This window comes from Galeopterus variegatus, unplaced genomic scaffold (genome assembly GCF_000696425.1).
Source record: "Galeopterus variegatus unplaced genomic scaffold, G_variegatus-3.0.2 Scaffold265, whole genome shotgun sequence".
In the NCBI taxonomy this organism is placed as follows: Eukaryota; Metazoa; Chordata; class Mammalia; order Dermoptera; family Cynocephalidae; genus Galeopterus; species Galeopterus variegatus.
The window spans coordinates 319,033-336,684 of NW_007726376.1; the positions used below are offsets into that span (position 1 = coordinate 319,033).

Below are 17,652 nucleotides of genomic sequence, written 5' to 3' on the forward strand. Positions count from 1 at the left end.
GGGGGGGGGGGGGGGGGGGGGGGGAGGGAGGGAGGGAGGGAAAAAACTAACAAAATGAGAGAAGTAAAATCTCACATAATAATAACCTTGAATGTAAATGGATTAAATGCCCCAATTAAAAGACATACACTGGATTAACAAAAAACACCCATCCGTATGACACCTACAAAAAATACATCTTACCTAAAAAGACATTGTATTAGTCTGTTTCTGTTGCTATAATAGAATACCTGAAACTGGATAATTTGTAAAGAACAGAGGTTTATTTGGCTTACAATTCTGGGACAGCTGCATCTGGCACAGGCCTCAGGCTGCTTCTACTCATGGTGGAAAGTGGCAGCAGCCAGTGGGTACAACTATACCTCATGGTGAGAGGAAGCAAGAGAGAGAAAGAGGAGGTGCCAGAGTCCTTTAAACAACCAGGTCTCACAGGAACTAATAGAGTAAGTACTCACTACCCCCACCCCCCGGGGAGAGCATTAATCTGTTCATGAGGGATCTGCCCCCATGACACAAACAGCTCCTAATGCTGCCACATTGGGGATCAGATTTCCACATGAGCTTTGGAGGGACAACACAACCAAATTCTATCAGACACACATAGACTAAACGTGAAGGGATGGAAAAAGATATTCCATGCAAATGGAAAATGAAAGTTAGCAGGAATAGCTATACTTATACCAGATAAAACAGACTTTAAATCAAAATCTATACTAAGAGAAGAGGAAAGGCATTATGTAATGGTAAAGGAAGCAATACAGCAAGAAGATATAATAATTATAAATATACATGCAACCAACACCAGAGCACCCAGAAATATGAAGCAAATATTATCAGATCTAAAGGGAGAGACAGACACCAACACAATAATAGTTGGGGACTTTAACACACCACTCTCAGCATTGGACAGATCATTGAGACTGAAAACTAACCAAGAAATATTGGATTTAGGAGTGTCCCACTGAGGAGCTGGTGGTTGGGCCACAGTTACTGATGCCTCTGCTCCTGGTACCTGGCTCCTCTGCAGCATGGCATGCTCGGTGACACTGAAGTGGCCCATGGAATTTGAGGTGGCAGTGCTGAGCCCTGCTTCCCCTAAGTGGTGGTGCTGCACCCCTCTGCCCAGCCCCACTCCTGGCCTCAGGCCCTTGAACACTGAGATGCCTCTATAGCTTCAGACATACACTCTACAGCAGCCTGCCCCATCTGGCAGTGAGCAGAGCCTTCCAGCCCCAGGGCAAATTTTTTAGAACATAAAACAAGAATATAGTCATTATCAGAAGTGAAGACATTTAGAAGTTGTTCTTAATCAGAGTGAAGATTGTACTTCAGAAATTCGGCTTCACTTCTCAGCACTCACAGCTCCTAGTTCTGCAGGTTTCTCCTGGATGAAGAAGGACCAGCCCACATTCACCTTCCAACAAGATGGAATAATATGTGAGCATCTCTTAAAAGACTATGAAGATAAAAATGTGGGAGAAGTATGTGCAAATCTTCAATACCAAACAAGCAGAACAATATGAATCTTTTGTAAAATTCACACATGATCAGATTATGCAATGATATGGGACAAGACCAACAAGCTATGTGTCGTGAAGCTTTCTTGCATATCTGGGTACCAGGTTTGATCTCAAGACATGACTGCTCTACCCTTATTGCAACTGGTTTGATATCACATTTCAGCTCCAACTTTGCATACTAAGAACAGTTAAACATTTCTGCAGTTCCATTTTACACAATTTGAAAGACTTTAAAACTTTCTTGTTGCCACAAGCATATTTTTCTTTTCTCCTCATCCAATAAACAGCTGTGCCCTACTGTGATAGATTTTCCAAACAGAACTCCGAAGCAGCATTTTAGCAAAATATGCTTTCACTGGCACTCAACAAATAGAGTTTCTCCAAGCATAGTTCTGTAAGAAGTGTGTATGAGAGTGTGCGTATATGTATTTTATGTTATTTTATGTGTGTATGTGTATTTTAAGTTACTACCTGTATTGTGCAAATTTTTTTGATGTTGGGGATTCTGGCTGTGAATTTGATCCATGACAATTATGCTTTAAAACATTTGCTTGGTCTATATGTGATCATTAATGTTTTGTGACCATATATTTGTAACAGTGGATTGTTTAATGTGTAGGTATTATTGTTAAATACAGGGACTGTTTCCAAGTACAAAATATAAATCATAAGTTAGGATGATTAGACATAATTGTGATGATATAGCAAATGTCTGCAGTCCTAGCTCTACAAATCCATGGTGAGAAATTAGAACAAACTGGAGACAGGCCATTGACACATGAACTTTGCCCAGTTAGAAAGAAAAATACTTTGATTCCAAACCTTAAAATACCCACGTGGAGCCAACACTCATCTCATTCATACAATCAAACAGCTCCCTAGAAACTGAACCTCTAAAAGGAAAAGGTCTGGAGCAAGAGAGTCAGGGTTTGCTCAGGAGCAGAATGTACGTGACCATCAAAGAGGTCCAGGCCCTGGTGGCACTGCTACCTGGGAGGAGCCACTTCACCTTTGCATTAGTTATTAAAAATAGAATTTGGATCCTTTGGTCAAGTTCCCCCCAAATTCCTATGACGTGTACGTGTTCAACTGTTTTGCTTTGTTTTGGCGCAAAACCCCCTGGCTGAAGTTGTTTTTTGGCTATTTTTCACCTTGTTTCTATGGCTGAAGAACAGAAAGTAGACTCTGTTTTGAAGAGGTAGATGTTAGGTATACATTTATTATTTACTGTAAATTGTTCAGGACTACAATTTACAAAATACCTTGTTTTCCTTATTATTGTTTATGGAAAGGAAAGTTCTATTAAAGTTGTTTTAGTTTGAATACAGAATCTTTTTTTTTATTAAGTCTTATTTTGAAAAATTCTGAGTTTCATTCAAACGTGTGCCCACACCTTCCAAAGTAAGGTAATATTATGTAATGGTCATTTGGCTTGGAGAAATTTCAGGAATATTCATATTCAAAGAGTCCTTATTAATGAATGTCTTTGACTTAAATGTAACCAAAAACTACAATGTTATTTTTTGTACATCTTTATTATATGGTATTAACAAGCATAGATGCAAACAAATAAGATGTCCAAGCTATTTGTTTTTTTAAAAAAATCAGATTTAAATAACTCCATAGATAAGATTGACCTAAGAGACATTTACAGAATATTTCATCCAACAGTTGAAAAATACATATTCTTTACATCAACACAAGGAACATTCTCCAGGATTGACCATATCCTGGGCTATAAAACTAGTCTCAACAAGTTTTAAAAACTAAAAGTAATACCAAGTATTTTTTCTGACCATAATGGAATAAAACTAAAACTCAATAACAAGAGGAACTTTCAAATATACACAAATAGACAACCTGGAAGTAGGTAAGGAGCATGCCCAGGGTCCTAGGAAGGAGCCAAGGGCAGCATTCCCCATCCAGAAGCAGGCAAGGAGCATGACACAAACACCACTTCCACATGATGGCCCACCATAACTACCACCACACCCATGGCTGCTGCAAAAGTGGATTGCAGCCACAGCAGTAGCCACAGCCATCATGTAGGTGGCCCACTCCACACTCGACTGTGACTGAATTGACACAGGAGAGTCACCAGCAGAGAACAGAAAAAGAAGTCTCTACACAATGCCCACTCCAGAGTAATAGAAGAAGCAACTGCTCTGCCAGATGACCAGACACCAATGTAGAAATACTAGAAATACAAAAATCCAAGAAAATATTACACCACCAGAAGAATATAGTAATTCTCAAATACCATATACAGCAGGAAACCCTTAAAATGACTGAAAGGAATTCCAGCAATAATCTTAAGAAAACTCACTGAGATACAAGAACACTCAGTTAGAAAACATAATGAAACAAGAAAAAAAAATATCCAGGATATAAAGGAGGAAATTTACAAAGAGATTAACACCTCAAAAAACAATGTAGCAGAACTCATGGAACTGAAAGATTCATTCGACAAAATAAAAAACACAACTGAGAGCTTAAGCAGCAGGGTAGAACAATCAGAAGAAAGAATTTCTGATCTTGAAGACAGTCTTTTCAAAATAACCCAAGCAGACAACAAAAAGGAAAAACAAAATTAAACATGAAGAAAATCTAAGAGAGCTAGCAGACAACTTTAAGCTCACAAACAACCACATCATGGATGTTCCAGAAGGAGAGGAGAAAGGAAAAGGCATGGGAAATCTATTCAATGAAATAATAATGGAAAATTTCCCAGGTATAGGGAGAGACACGGACCTTCAGATCCAGGAAGCTGAAAGACTCCCAAACAGATTCAATCCTCTCCAAGAACCTATCCAAGACACATTATAGTCAAACTGGCAAAGCTCAAAAACAAAGAGAGGATCATAAAAAATGCAACAGAAAAGCATCAAGTACCTATAACGGAGACCCCATGAAACTAACAGCAGACTTCTAAACAGAAACTCTATAGGCCAGAAGAAAATGGAATGATATATTCAAAATACTAACAGAAAAAAAACTGCCAGCCAAGGATACTATACCCATCAAGCCTATCCTTTAGAAATGAGGGAGAAATAGTGTATTCTCCAGACAAACAAAAACTGCAAGAGTTCACCACCACATGACCAGCCCTGCTAGAAATCTTCAAGGGAGTACTGCATCTGGAATCTGAAAAATGATAATCATTACCACAAATACACAAAAAAGAACAAAGCCCACTGGTAGAACAAAAATGCAAATGAGAAAGAGAAAGAAACTAAATATTACCACCACAAAAAAAACATAATGACAATGAAAAAAAAGCAAACAAACTCTCAGTCTCTTTAGAAGATGATAGGGAAACAACTGATTTTTCCAAAACTAGCAAGTAAAAAGGAAGAGTCAAGCATTCATCCTGTCATTCCTTATGAATTATTCCTCAGAGTAACCACAAATAGCTGAGTAAATTAAGAGGGAATAAAATAATTAGAATATGGTATTTTCCGAACACTTATTGATATAATGGATCTAGTAAATGATCATCAATGCCTGCTAATGTCATAGAGAAATGATAAGACATAATGGGCCTCCTGTAGTAAGAACATATACCTCTGAAGCTAAACCTAACCTGAGACCAAGCCAGCAACCAATCATCAGGAAATGGAGGGGACAGCAGAACATCTTAAATGACACTACTGGGATGGAGCCAGCAAATCCAGACACCTTGGGAAACTTTATAGGGTAAAGGGGAAAAATTAGATGAAGGTAGTTCCTACAGATTAAAAGAAACTTAAGAGACAATTGACATAGCAACCAATGCAACAAGCAGAACTTGTTTGGATGCTGATGTAAACAAATCGATTGTTAGAAAGAAAGAGGGAGGGGGAGAGGATTGGAGAAATTTAAACATGTTTAAAGTTTGATTATATTAAGGAATTATTATTGATTTTTTAAATGTGAAAAAATATGTAAATACATGGAAAATAATGCTTCTGAATCACAAATGGGTCAAAGTATAGATTAAGAAGGAAATCAGAAAATATCTTGAAGCAAATGAAAACAGGAACACAACATACCAAAACCTGCAGGATACAGCCAAGGCAGTATTAAGAGGAAAGTTATAACAATAAATGCCTACATCAAAAAAGTAGAAACACTTCAAATAAATAACCTAGTGATGCAACCTCAAGGAACTAGACAAGCAAGAACAAAGCAAACCCAAAATAATAGAAGGAAAGAAATAATAAAAATCAGCACAGAAATAAATGAAATTAAGACTAAAAATACAATACAAAAGATAAATCAAACAAAAAGCTGGTTCATTGAAAAGAGAAACAAAATTAATAGACCATTAGCCAGACTGACCAAGAAAAAAGACCAAATAAATAAAATCAGAAATGCAAAAGGCAACATTACAACTGTTATCTCTGAAATACAAAGGATCATTAGAGACTATTACAAACACCTATACTCCAATACATTTGAAAACCTAGAGGAAATGTATAAATTCCTGGATGCATATGGCCTAACAATACTGAACCAAGAAGAAATAGAAAATATGAATAGACCAATAACAAGTAATGAGACTGAATCAGTAATAAAAAGTCTCCCAACAAAGAAAAGCCCAGGATCAGATGGTTTTACTGCTGAATTCTACCAAACATTTAAGGAACTAATGCAAATACTTTTAAACTATCTCAAAAAATTGAAATAGACTGAATTCTTCCAAACTCATACTATGAAGCCAGACTTACCCAGAGACCAAAACCAAGCGAGGACACAACAACGACAAAAAAGAAAACTACAGGTCAATAGTCCTGATGAACACAGATGCAAAAATTTTCAATAAAATACTACCAAACTGAATCTAACAGCAATCAAAAATATCATATGCCATGATCAAGTAGGATTTATGCCAGGGATGCAAAGATGGTTCAACATATGCAAATGAATAAACAAAATACATTACATCAACAGAACAAAAGAAAAAAAAATATGATCATCTTGATAGACACAGAAAAAGCACTTGATAAAATTCAACATCCCTTCATGATAAAAACTCTCAACAAATTAGGTACAGAAGCAAAGTATCTTAATACATAAAGGCTACATATGACACACCCAGAACTAACATCACACTAAAAACTTTTCTCCTAAGAACTGGAACAAGACAAGGGTGTCTGCTCTCACCACTTTTATCCAGCATAGTACTGGAAGTCCTAGCCAGAGTAATTAGGCTAGAGAAAGAAATAAAGGGCATCCAAATTGGAAAGGAGGAAGTCAAATTGTCCCTCTATGCAGATGGAATGATTTTATATAGAGAGAAACCTAAATATTCCACAAAAAAACTGCTAGTCCTGATAAATAAATTCAGTAAAGTGGCAGGATACAAAATCAACAAACAAAAATCAGTAGCATTTCTACACATCAACAATGAACTAGCAGAGAAAGATATCAAGAAAGCAATCCCATTTACAGTAACAACAAAAAAAGTAAAATACCTAAGAATAAATTTAACCAAGGAGGTGAAAGATCTCTACAATGAAAACTATAAAACACTGATTAAAGAAACTAAAGAAGACACACAAAAAATGGAAAGACATCCCATGTTCATGGATTGGAAGAATCAATATTGTCAAAATGACCATACTATGCAATGCAATCTACAGATGCAATGCAATTCTCATCAAACTATCAATGGCATAAAAATCGAAAAAGCAATTCAAAAATGTATATGGAACAAAAAAGACCCTGAATAGCCAAAGCAGTCCTAAGCAAAAAGAACAAAGCAGGAGGTATCACATTCCCTGCCTCAAGATATACTACGAAGCTATAGTAATCATAACAGCTTGCTACTGGAACAGAATACAGAATTCAAAAACAAATCCGTGTACAGCTAGCTGGTTTTTCACAAAGGAAACAAGGACATACATTGGAAAAAGGACAGTCTCTTCAATAAATGGTGATGGGAAAATTAGTGATCCATGTGTAAAAGAATAAAACTAGACCCCTATCTCTCACTGTATACCAAAATCAACTCAAAATGGATTAAAGACTTAAATGTAAGACCCAAACCTATAAAACTTTTAGAAGAAAACAAAGGGGAAATACTTCAGGACATAGGACTGGGCAAAGATTTTATGAATAAGACTTCTAAAGTTCAGGCAAAAAAGAGCAAATATAAACAAATGGGTTTATATCAAACTAAAAATCTTCTGCACAGCAAAGGAAACAATCAACAGAATGAAGAGACAAACTGAGAATGGGAGAAAATATTTGTAAACTATGCACCCGGCAGGGGATTAATATTCTAGAGTATATGAGGAACTCAAAAAATAGGGGAAAAAAAAATCCAATTTAAAAATGGGCAAATGAGCTGGATAGACATTTCTCAAAAGAAGACATACAAATGACCAAGAGGTAAATGGAAAAGTGCTCGACATCACTAATCATCATAAAAATGCAAGTCAAAACCACAATGAAATATCATCTCACCCCATCTAAATTAGCAATTATCAAAAAAACAGAAAATAACAAATGCTAGCAAAGGTGTGGAGAATGAGGAATTCTTCTACAGCGTTGGTGGGAAAGTAAATTAGTACAGGCATTATGGAAAACAGTTTGGAGGTTTCTCAAAAAACTACAGATAGAGCTATCATACGATCCAGCAGTCTCACTTTCCAAAGGAAGGGAAATCAATATGTCAAAGGGATACCTGCGTTCTATGTTTATCACAGCTCTGTTCACATTAGCCAAGATTTGGAACCACCCTAAAGGTCCGCCAAAGGATGATTGTTAAAGAAAATGTGATATATATACACAGTAGAATACTACTTGGCCATAAAAAAAGAATGAAATTCTGCCATTTGCAGCAACATGGATGAGCTTGGAGAAAATTATGTTAAGTGAAATAAACCAGGCACAGAAAGAGAAATATTGCATGTTCTCATTCATATGTGGAAGCCAAAAAAGTTGATCTCATAGAAGTAGAGAGTAGAATAGTGGTTACTAGAGATTAGTAAGGAGAGAAGGGAGGGAAAAATGGGGAGAGGGTGGTCAATGGGCACAAAATTGTAGCGATAGGAAGAATAAGATCTAGCGTGCTATAGCAAATAGGAAGACTACAGTCAAGAATAAATTCCTATATAATTTCAAGTGTCTAGCCCAGAGGACGTTGAATGTTCCCAATACAATGGATATGCTAAATACCCTGATATAATCATAGCACACTATGTAAATGTGCCCAAATATCACATTGTACTCCATAAATACATCATTGGTCAATGAAAAAAATTTTTTTAACTTCAGAGACAGAAGTAGACTAGAGGTTACCAGAAAAGGCAGAGAAGGAATAATCAGAAGTTACTGCTTAATGGACACAGAGTCTAGGTTTAGGATGATGGAAGATTATCTTAAATAAAGGAAGTAATTACACAGCATTGTGAATGTAATTAATTCCACACAATTAGAAGTTTAAAAATGCTTCAAATGGGGCTGGCCAGTTAGCTCAGTTGGTTAGAGTATGGTGCTGATAACACCAATGTCAAGGGTTCCATCCCTGTACCAGCCAGCCGCCGAAAAACAACAGCAAATGCTTAAAAGGGCAATCCTTACATACGTTTTACCACAATAAATAATGGGAAAATAAAGTTGTCTTTAAAAAGAAAATGCTTCTAGTCAGTGATTCCGGACCCATTTTCCAGATTGCTATAATTAACACTGGAATACAACAGAAAATACCCAATCTAAAGTTAGAGGAACTATGTTTAAATCCCAGGAGTTCAGGGAAGGGAGAGGTCAGCATGAGCTAGAAAAAAAGCTTCACAGAGGAAGTGGCATCCAAGTAGGGCTTTCTAGGATGCAGTGAATTGGGGGAGACAAGGGCATGCCAAGAGACACGAATAAACAAGGCATCAGCTGAAGCAGTGAGGAGACCCACCTGATAGCCTGTTGAGGAACAAGAGATAAGATTAGACAGGCAGGGTCAAGCTAAAGTCAAGATGTCCTTGTAAACCAAAACAAGAAGCTAAAGTCAAGATGTCTTGTAAACCAAAACAAGAAGCTAAAGTCAAGATGTCTTGTAAACCAGAACAAGAAGCTAAAGTCAAGATGTCTTGTAAACCAGAACAAGAAGCTAAAGTCAAGATGTCTTGTAAACCAGAACAAGAAGCTAAAGTCAAGATGTCTTGTAAACCAGAACAAGAAGCTAAAGTCAAGATGTCTTGTAAATCAGAGCAAGAGTCTGCATTTGATTCAATAGGCAACACTGAGCCTTTGAAAAAACTTTTTAGGTTTCTTTAAGAGTATGCCAAATGGTTGGAAATTTGGGGGTTGTCGAGAAAAGCAAGAAGACTGGAGAAAGAATAATTAGAAAGCTATAGAGGACACAAATTACTTATTTGTTAGAGACATATATTGACATCCTATGGTGTATGCAGTGGGCTTTCACTTATTCTAGAAAAAAGATATGGGAGGGAAAGAAGAAACAAGAATGCAAAATATTTAAAATTGGTGAAGCATCAAGGTAGGCACAGGGGGGTTCAACATACTATTCTCCCTACTTTTGTATGTGTTTGAGTATGTCCATAATAAAAAGTAAAGTTTAAAAGAAAAAGTCTATTGTGGTAATCCAGGAATAAAGTCGTGAAAACCTAGATGTGAGTGGTGGCAGAAAAAATAGGAAAAAAAAAAAAAGATTAATTCAACAGATATTTCAATCTTCATAACAGATTTGATATAACTTTAGCTGAGGGAAGAAACAAAACTGACTCACTTATATAGTCTGGGAAACAGAATAATGTTGTAAAAGAAAAACTTAACTGTCTAAATTCCTGCACTTTAAATGATGTACCTCAGTCTTTATGATTGAAATGTGTCTGAAAATTAATAATCTGTATGAATTAAATTTCTGTCTATAGATTGCTTTCTCTATTACACCACAAAAAAACTGGACGGTTTCTCATCAAATTAAGAGGGTCTGTTTGGAAAAGTCTGACTTAAAATATAGCCTTATCTGGCTATATTAGATATATTATTAGACTCCCTAGAGGAGTCTCTAATTTTTCCTTTACATGAGGTAATGTAGCATATTATATTTAAAGTTTTCTACAAGTTGAGTTCAAAAATTTATCTTTTTAAAAAAATTTCCAGGAATCTTTTAGAAGCACCATCGAAATGTTTACTTGTTTTCCCAAGTGATGCCTTTTTTTTTTTTTTAGGTCAGAACACACCTTTGCTATCCCAAATGATGCATTTTAAATTTTCTTTACACACAAAAGAAGTTATGCCAGGCAAAATTCCTATCCCAAAGGTGAGCAATTCTTATTTCCATATCTGCAAGAACCTATAAAGGAGAATTTTTGGAAAATTTTAAAGTGATTCTGGAAGAAATATTCTTGGAAGCAAAAAGGAAAGGATAGCTTTTTTAAAGACAAATGAAAGTGATATGTAACGCACAAAAACATTTGGAGCCAACTGGAGTATTGGGAAAGGCAGGCTTCCAGTGGGCAGGCTCTTACTGAGACAGATGTCCACACAAACCTTTGAGCGCTAAAATAGAAGAGCAGTTCACCTCCACAGCAGCTGACACCTGAGGCTTCCATGAAGGCCTATCAGGAGGGACTCCACCTCTTATGCAAGCACTTGAAACTAAAGCCCTACCTGACAGAGGTTTGGCTACAAATAAGGAGAGCAGGCAATGCGGATTAAGATACTATGAACTGGTCAAATAAACAATGATTTCAAACTTAAGCCCCAAATCAATTAAGCTAGGGAATTTAGTATTGTTTCACAATCTGAGATTTATCCCTACTGTCAAGCCTAAAGGTACTATGCTGTTCCAACAGGAAACACATGCTGGATCTGACTACCAAGTTCCCAGAGCTGCTGAAATCTTGATTTTCAGAGCAATAGCCAGAATCCTATCACTTAAAAAAATAATATCTAGACCTAAAACAGTGTATTTCAGTGGAGTTTTGGCAAAGTGGACTCAATATTGTCAGAAACTATGAATTTCCTCAAGTTGACCTTCACTTTCAAACATTTGCAGTTTCCTCCTCTGCTCTTATCCATACAGGGGGAGATGCTCTAAAGCATAGGCATGTACTTTGTGATCATGTTGCTTCCCACATGGGCAGCTCTAGGCAGTGTGATCCAAGGTGAGTAGCAACAGGTTTATTATGTGTGCCAGAGAGCAGAATGACTAATGATAACCAAAGAAATTTTATTGTAAATTTAAAGTAATTAAAGCTTTTTTAATCATTATAATAATTTTTTTAAATTACAGCTCAATAATTATTTTTATTGTTTCTCTTAAAATTTGTTTATCAGTGGTAAATGAGTCTCTTAGTCAATGCCAGATATTACAGCTAATAAATGAAATGGAGATATTGTACTGTCAATCTAAATAAACAGAGAGGCTCTCTAAACGAAAATGATATTTATTCAGAAATAGGGCACTGCAATGGGAATATGTGTGCCATGATAAACTATGTGCATATTCAGGGAGGAAAAGGAAGACAAAGGGTTTTAAAGGAAAAATTAGGAGGATTACATAATCATTTTGAAATAATTACCTTTGGCTACAAGAATCAATAACAAGAGTGACACTAGTCTCAGATTGGACAGACAGTTGCTGGGTAAGTGTCCTCACGGAAGTATTTTCTCGTATGAAGTTGCAATGGCCTTTGTGCAAGGTTGTGGGTTTTGCAGAGTCCTTTGTGTCAATTCTTGCTATCAGGTATTTATGGGTGAGAACTCTCCCTTCATGGCTTTGCCCAGCTCTAGTTTTCAGGATTTAGGTTTGTTTGCTTGTTTGTTTGTTTGTTCAACACAATTGACTCCATTTTGATTCTGACAACTTTCACAGTACCATACATTAGATCAATAATTATATATAAAAGGTGCTCATAGATTCTGAAGACAGATTATAGGATTGCTCAAAAAGAAATATTCATCTTGGGCCGACCCCGTGGCGCACTCGGGAGAGTGCAGCACTGGGAGCGCAGTGGCGCTCCCGCCGCGGGTTCGGATCCTATATGGGGATGGCTGGTGCGCTCACTGGCTGAGCGTGGTGCAGCCGGTCTCAAAAAGGACAAAAAAAAAAAAAGAAATATTCATCTTATAAGTTATAGAAATCTTCTGTACAATATTGTCTACTATTGTAGTTAACAATACTGTAACTTTAAGTGTAGGAAGACAGATCTCATGTTGTGTTCTTACCACAATAAAACAGTATTTTTAGAAAGGAAATACTGGCCAAGGGCAGCCCCCTCTGCCTGGAAGAGGCAAGAGAGCATGCCTAGGGCCCTGGGCAGGAGCTGAGGGTGTCACACCCCACCAGTTAGCAGGCAGGAGAGCATGCCGAAAACACCACTTTGGTGCAGATGGCCCACCACAGCCACATCTGCTGCAAAAGTGGCTCACTGCCCCAGCAGTGGCCACAGCCACCAGGCAGGTAACCTACCAGACACTCACTGCGTTGACACCAGCAGACACTGGAAAAGGAAGACGATGTCTCTTTGCTCAGAACCCACTCCAGAGTAATAGAAGAAGCAACTTCTCTGCCAGATGACCAGACATCAATGTAGAGATACTAGAAATACAAAAACCCAAGAAAATACCACCAAAAGAATACAGTAATTCTCAAATACTTTATAGAGGAGGAAACCCTTGAAATGACGGAAAAGGAATTCCAAGCAATGATCTTGGGGAAACTCACTGAGATATGAGAAGACTCAATTAGACAACATAATAAGACAAGAAAAAAAATCTGGTATATGAAGGAGGAAATTTACAAAGAGATTAATACCTTAAAAAAGAATGTAGGAGAACTCATGAAACTAAAAGATTCACTCAGCAAAATAAAAAACACAACCTAGAGCTTAAGCATCAGGCTAGAACAAGCAGAAGAAAGAACTTCTGATCTTTATTTTTTGAAATAACCCAGGCAGACAAAAAAAAAGGAAAAAATAATTTTAAAAAAATGAAAATCTGAGAGAGCTACAGACAACCTTAAGCACCACAAACATTTGAATCATGGGTGTTGCAGAAGGAGAGGAGAAAGGAAAAGGCATGAAAAACCTATTCAAAAAAATAATAACAGCAAACTTCCCAGGTATAGGGAGAGACATGGACCTTCAGATCCATGAGTCTGAAAGACCCCCCAACAGACTCAACCCAAAAAGATCCTCTCCAAGACACATTATAGTCAAACTGGCAAAGCTCAAAGACAAAGAGAATCTTTTAAAAAAGCAAGAGAAAAGCATCAAGTCCCCTGTGAGGGAGCCCCTATCAGACTAACAGCAGACTTCTCAACAGAAACTCTACAGGCCAGAAAAAAATGGGATAATATATTCAAAATACAAAAATAAAAAACAAACAAAAAAAACTCCAGCCAAGAATACTAAATCCACCAAGGCTATCCTTCAGAAACGAGGGAGAAATAGTGTATTTTCCATACAAACAAAAACTACAGGAGTTCACTACCACACAACCAGTCCTACAAGAAATCATCAAGGAAGTCCTGCATCTGGAATCTAAAAGATAATAATCACTACAATGAAAACACAAGAAAGAACAAAACCCACTGGTAGAACAAAAAATGCAAATGAGAAAGAGAAGGAAGCCAAATCCTACCACAAAAAAACATTATGACAATGTTTTATTTATTAATGCCCCTGCTTTATTTCTGATTTTAGTAATTTCGGTCTCCTCTGTTTTCCTTGGTCAGTCTATATAAAGGTTTGCAAATTTTGCTGATCTTTTTAAAGAATCAAAAGGAAATATTAATCTTATTCTTTTGTAAGAGAAATAAATATAGCAGAAAAGATTATAAATCCTCTTTCACTGGTGTAGTGGGTTAAATGGTGACCCCCACCCCCAAAAGATACATTCACATTCTAATCCTCAGAACCTGTGAATGTGACCTCATTTGAAAAAAAGATCTTTGCTCATGTAATTGAGAATCTTGAGATGAGGTCATATTGGATTATTCAGATGGGACCTAAAACCAGTGACGAGTATCCTTGTAAGAGATACACAGGGAGAAGAGAAGGCCATATGAAGACAGAAGCAGAGACTGGAGCTATACTGACACAAGCCAAGCAACATCTGGAGCCACCAGAAGCTGGAATAGGGAAGGAAGGAGTACCCCCAAAGAGCCTTTGGAGGGAGCATGGTTCTGCTGACACCTTGATTTCAGAATTCTGGCCTCAAGAACTAAGGGAGAATAAATTTCTCTTGTTTAAGCCACCAAGCTTGCAATTAGGGAAATTAAAAACCAGAATGACCTTAGAAAAGTGTTTCCTGAAAGCAGAAAAAGAGACTAGGTGATTCATGATTTCATCTTCAAAGCTAGTTTCTATACCACGGGATCTAATGTGCCTGGCACTTTGCAGGAATTCACCAGTTGCTACTTCATCCCCATGGGCACTACAACAATCCATTCTGTTACCACCATATGGCTACTGCCCAACCACAGTTACTCTCAAAAATCTACATTTTCTTGTTAATTTAGACAAAACTGTGCACTAGAATCATCTTCACATATACCTGCCAGAAGCACTGAAAACCCTGAAAATTCTGATTTAGGAAGTCTGGGCTGGGGCCTAGCTATTTGTATGTTTAAACAGCTTCACAAAAGATGCTGATGTTCACCAAAGACTGAAACTTTGAACCTAGGACATTCAGCAACTGGACTTGCTGGTTACTCTCATCTCAAAACCTTCTTGAGCTGATAGGTAAAAGGAACACTGTGATGCAGGGAGCAGGGAACACAGGCAGGATGACAGATAATACATATAAGAAAGCAAGACACACTTTGAGAGAAATCTGCCATCTCACTCCTGGAAATGCACCACCATGCAATATTTCTGGGTCTGTGCAGACTCCAAAGGTGGAATGAGAAAAAGTGAAACCAGACTTGGTGTATAGTTGAAGCATAAAAGTACTTATGGATTAAATCATAAGCCTCATATGAATGATAAAATGTTTATACATTAAAGTATACAATATGCCAAGAAAAAATAAATTAAAAAGAGAGCCATGAAATTAAATTCAATTTAAGAACTATTTATTGAATTTCTACTATCTGTCAGATACTGTGCTAGGTATGGGGCCCCCAATGATGAATTAGATAGTCCCTCCCCTTCTGTCAAGAATTAATCAAGGGCACTAAAAGAAAATCCAAAAACACAGAAGCATGGTTATAACTGATCTCAAACCTTGTACCCAGGCCTGAAGCTGATTTCTCGCTGTGGTCACATTCAATACAGAACAACTGATGTTATGAGAAAATGGAAGTTAGTGGCACCACGTTTAAGAAGTAGACATTTGTTAAAAGTTAGAGGAGTTTAAGGAAATCCTCCACCCTTGGTTAAGTAAAAATTAGAAAGGACATTAAATGTTACTGATTTGACTAATAAATAGAGCTGAAAGATTTGGCTTCTGACTCTTGTGAGGATCCCTTAGTGAATACCAAACTATAGTACTAGAGTTAGTCCTTTGTAAAAAGGGGCTGATTTTAAAAAATTTAAAAAAAAAATCCAACTTTGTCTATTTTCATTAACATATCATCAATGTCACTGTTAAATTAGATGGCTAAGTTCAGAACTATGATAGTCATTAATTCATTAATACTTGTAATAAAACGAGTATAAATCTGGCTCAAAACACAACCTCCTTCCAAAAATCAGTGATCCCTACCAGGATTGGCATACATTCATTCACACATTTAACCAATATTTTATGAGCTGCTACCATGTCAGGCACTGTGCTGGGCACTGCAGTTGCAGCAATGAACACATAGTCTTGCCTTCTGTAAGGATAATTCTTTAAAGCATATTCCATCAAGAGCCACTTCCTATATCTCTGCGGCAGACATTGCTAACAAATCACAACACCCTCTCCTGCCAAGCCCCTAGAAAGTCTGAGTATCTTTCCCAACATGATACTAATGAGAATATCACCAGTCGAAAGCAGACCACAAGATGATTCTTGGCCGTCCAAGAGTCTAACCAAACTACATTGAAATCACATGCTGTTCCTGCAAAATACCAAGCTTTGGCTCATGTTGTTTTGTTTTTTAACCTGCCTCATCTTTCTTTCTGTGAACATCTAAATCAACTCTTCTGAGAATACAGCTCAAATCCTGTCTACCTTGAATCCTCCCCATATATAAATTCCTCTTCTGAATCTGTATTTCTTCCCTTTCTAAACAGTATTTAACATGGCCTACCTAATAAAGTACATGTCCTCTCATATAAGCATCTTAGGGCTAAAAATGTCTTAAGTCTTCGTCTCATATTATCTATCATACAACTTTGCACACACACACATACACATTCTTGCTAGACACTGGTCCAATTGATTAATTATGAGAGAACTTGAGATTAATTGAGAGAACATATAAGCTCAGTTGGGAAAAGCTCACTGTATAGCTATAATCAGTGAGCATATATCATTTCTTCTGTTCTGGTTATCAAGTTGCATTTGCAAAGCAAATTACTCTTAAGATTTCATTTATTTGAGAGAAGAAAAATTATATTTGGTGTACATTAATGGAACTAGATTCTTAACTTTTGAGTCATAATTTTCTGGGGGGCTGTGAAGCCCCTGATGTTGTATACAGCATTTGTGTATACATGCCTATACGCATTTTTCCAGAGAAAGGACTCATAGCTTTCTCTGGATTCTCAAAAGTTAGGAACTAGAATATATGTGCAATAATTATATTAATTAATACTGACAGAGATGTTGATGTGTTTGTTCACACATACGTCAAAATCGCATGTTGGGAAAGGGAAGAACCCCATTTACTGCTCTTTCCAGGTTTTTATCGCTCTTAGGCTAATTCTGGTAATCTCCAAACTTTTTCTTATCTTCACTACTCCCACTTAGCTTTTTTTAGCACATAGACTTCTGAACGATCAATAGTATCTATTAAATTTCCATGATATTTTCAGAACCTAACAAACCTCTACTAATGTACTTAGCAAACAGTTTTTTAGTATTAAATCTTGTATCTTCAGGAAACATGTTTCCAAAAATATCCAAATTAAAATACATGAACTAACTTAAAAGTACTTAGTCATTAATAGTACTTTACCTATGGAAATACAAACAAATAAGTATAAATAGGGCACTAGGAAAAGAAAATGCACATCGTTAAGACAAACAG

General features: G+C 36.8%; 1 pseudogene; it reads left to right on the top strand.

Moving 5' to 3' along the window:
* The first annotated feature begins 1,028 nt into the window (after positions 1-1,028).
* LOC103585675 lies at positions 1,029-1,596 on the top strand (annotated as a pseudogene).
* The last annotated feature ends 16,056 nt before the right edge of the window (positions 1,597-17,652 follow it).